Source organism: Sesamum indicum, linkage group LG13 (assembly GCF_026168435.1).
Source record: "Sesamum indicum cultivar Baizhima isolate 11 linkage group LG13, ASM2616843v1, whole genome shotgun sequence".
NCBI classification, from domain to species: domain Eukaryota; kingdom Viridiplantae; phylum Streptophyta; class Magnoliopsida; order Lamiales; family Pedaliaceae; genus Sesamum; species Sesamum indicum.
In genome coordinates this window covers 13,466,904-13,469,428 of record NC_142669.1, presented here as the reverse complement: position 1 = coordinate 13,469,428, position 2,525 = coordinate 13,466,904, and the positions used below count along the sequence as shown (strand labels likewise).

General features: G+C 39.4%; 1 long non-coding RNA gene across 1 annotated transcript; it reads left to right on the top strand.

Moving 5' to 3' along the window:
• On the top strand, positions 1–1,550 carry LOC148784526 (uncharacterized). The gene is made up of 2 exons (XR_016063570.1): positions 1–38; positions 281–1,550. It is a non-coding gene; the product is annotated as an uncharacterized LOC148784526 (long non-coding RNA).
• Positions 1,551–2,525: the final 975 nt, after the last annotated feature.

Genomic DNA, 2,525 nt, shown 5'->3' with positions numbered 1-2,525 from the left:
AGCCAACCACTTCTCACCTCTCTCGCCGCCGCCTAACCGTTGCTCTCTCTCTCTCTCCTCTATTTTCCTCTTTCTCCTTTCTTTCTTTCTCTTTTCTCTTTCTTCTTTCTTTCTTCCCCTTTTCTTTCCCTTTTTTTTTTTGCTTTCGCCAACCACCCCTTATTTTCCACTTCTTATCTTTTCCATTTTTTTTCTTTTCTTTCTTTCTTTTATTTCTCTAATTTTTTTTTTTATTTTCCACCTCTCTTATTTCTTTATTTCATTTTTCTTCTTTCAACAGTAGGAGCAGCCACAAGCGATTCTCCCCTTCATTCTCGGTCTCACTATTCCCGATGTATTCTGCGGTGCCGCTTTGAGGAACCCCGTGGCTGCAAGCAGTATTTGGTCCAATGGGAAGGGCAAGACGCCCTCGACGCAGCCTGGATCAACGCCTTGGAGTTCCAATCGTCATTTCCAGAATTCGACCTTGGGGGCAAGGTCATTCCTAAAGACCGGGCAGTGATACGGACTTGGGCCCGAGGGAGAGTCAGGTGCAGCCCAACAGTACCAAGATGCTGGAGAAACCCACTAGAAAATCCATAGACAATTCACCAGGCCTACAAAATTAAATGACTATTACTAGTATAATAAAGCAAAGGGAGACAAGACAAAAGTTGTTAGCTTGGTGGAATTAATTAAGCAATTTGTGTTAAGAGGATCAAACTCTGAAAAATGTGTTTACCTTTGCTGAGTAATGAGAAAAGGCAGAACAGTTTTGCCATGAAAAATATCTCTTTCTTCCCCTCTTTTTGGAGCCGTTATTCCCTGCTAAAAGTGGGAATAGTCCGCCGCCAGGTTCATATGTATGCCGTTGTTATGAAACTTAAGCGACTTAAACCTATCTTTTGGCATACGAGGAGGAAGAATGAGGATTTATCAATCAATGTGGAAGAAGCGAGGCACTATCTTGGCCAAGTCCAAACTTTGTTACAAGAGTTCCCACACCCAACAGTTTATTGCAAGATATGTGGGGTGGTATATGTTAATGTGGTTGAACAGGAGCAGTCTATGTTACAACAAGAAGCCAAAATACAGTGGATACGTGATGGTGATCAATGCACTCAGTTATCTTTTGATTGCAACACAGAAAATTTTGAAGAATCAGACCTCCTTGGGAGAAACAGTTAGTGATGCATCTCAAGTTGAAAGGGGGTTTATTACATACTTTATGAATCTATCGGAAGGAGTAACGTTAACGAGGGAGATTGATCTTATGGCCTTAAAGTCTGCACTACCAAGTATTCTTAGCTGGGATGAGGCGTCGTGCAAGGTCTAATCGGTCGAAAGAGGTCAAACAGGTTGTCTTTTCCATTGATGTAATAAAGCACCCAGACCTAATGGTTATTCGGCTAGATTCTCCAAAGGTGTTTGACCGATTATTTGAGATGACATAGTTGCTTCTGTTGTACAATTCTTTCAAACAGGACGACTTCTTAAACAAGACAATGTGACCTTAGTAACATTGGTAGCCAAGGTTCAATCTATGATGGTAATGGCGGGTCTTAGGCAAATATATATCGTGTTGCAATAAACTGTACAAGATCATCGCTAAGATTACTGTCAATTTGTGCTCCATAAAATAATCGATGGAAGTTAAAATGCTTTCATCCTGGGAAGGCGAAAATCAGCGAGAATATCATGTTTGCTCAGGAAACTATTACACGGATACAATCAGATAAATCTTGTGAAGATGCATGCTCTTAAAGTGGACTTACGAAAGGCATATGATATAGTAGAGTAGAACTGCTTTATTGTGCATTGCGAATGTTTGGGTTTATATATATATATATATATATATATATATATATATTTTTGTAAGGTTTCATGAAATATTTGTTCAATGGATCAAAGAATGTGTTTGCACGGTTTCTTAATCCATTTGCATCAATGACAACCATGAGCATTCTTTGAAGGAGCAATTCAAGGAGACCCCATGTCTCCTTATTGTCATGGAGCTATTACATACAGGTATGTAAAGGAGAACCCATAAGGCTCACCTGGTCCAACACCATTGGCAATGTGTGGAACTTCAATTATTTATGATTACATTCGCCAACAATTTATTGGATTTTTGTGAAGCAAATGAATCGTTTTTAACTATGCTCAATCAGGGCTCTTTGATTTTTCTAAACACTCAGGATTACAGGCTAATGTGAGGAAAACCATGATATTTTTCTCAAAGTCTGGTTGATTATCAGGAGCCCAAAAAACTAATGGGATTTTCAGTTGGCTCTTGCCCTATTCGATACTTGGGTGTTCCACTTATAACATCCCAACTTACGAAAGGAGATTGTCGGTCACTGATCAATGAACTTAACTTTTAAATTAATGATTGGGATTCTCGGTTACTATACGAGGACAACTTATCAGGTCAGTCCTTTCTACAATGTACTTGTAGGCTATTGTGTTCCTTCTATCGAAAGGGAGATCGAACAGAGGCTAAGAAGGTTATTATGTATAGAGAGGGCATACTAATGGTGGTGTTG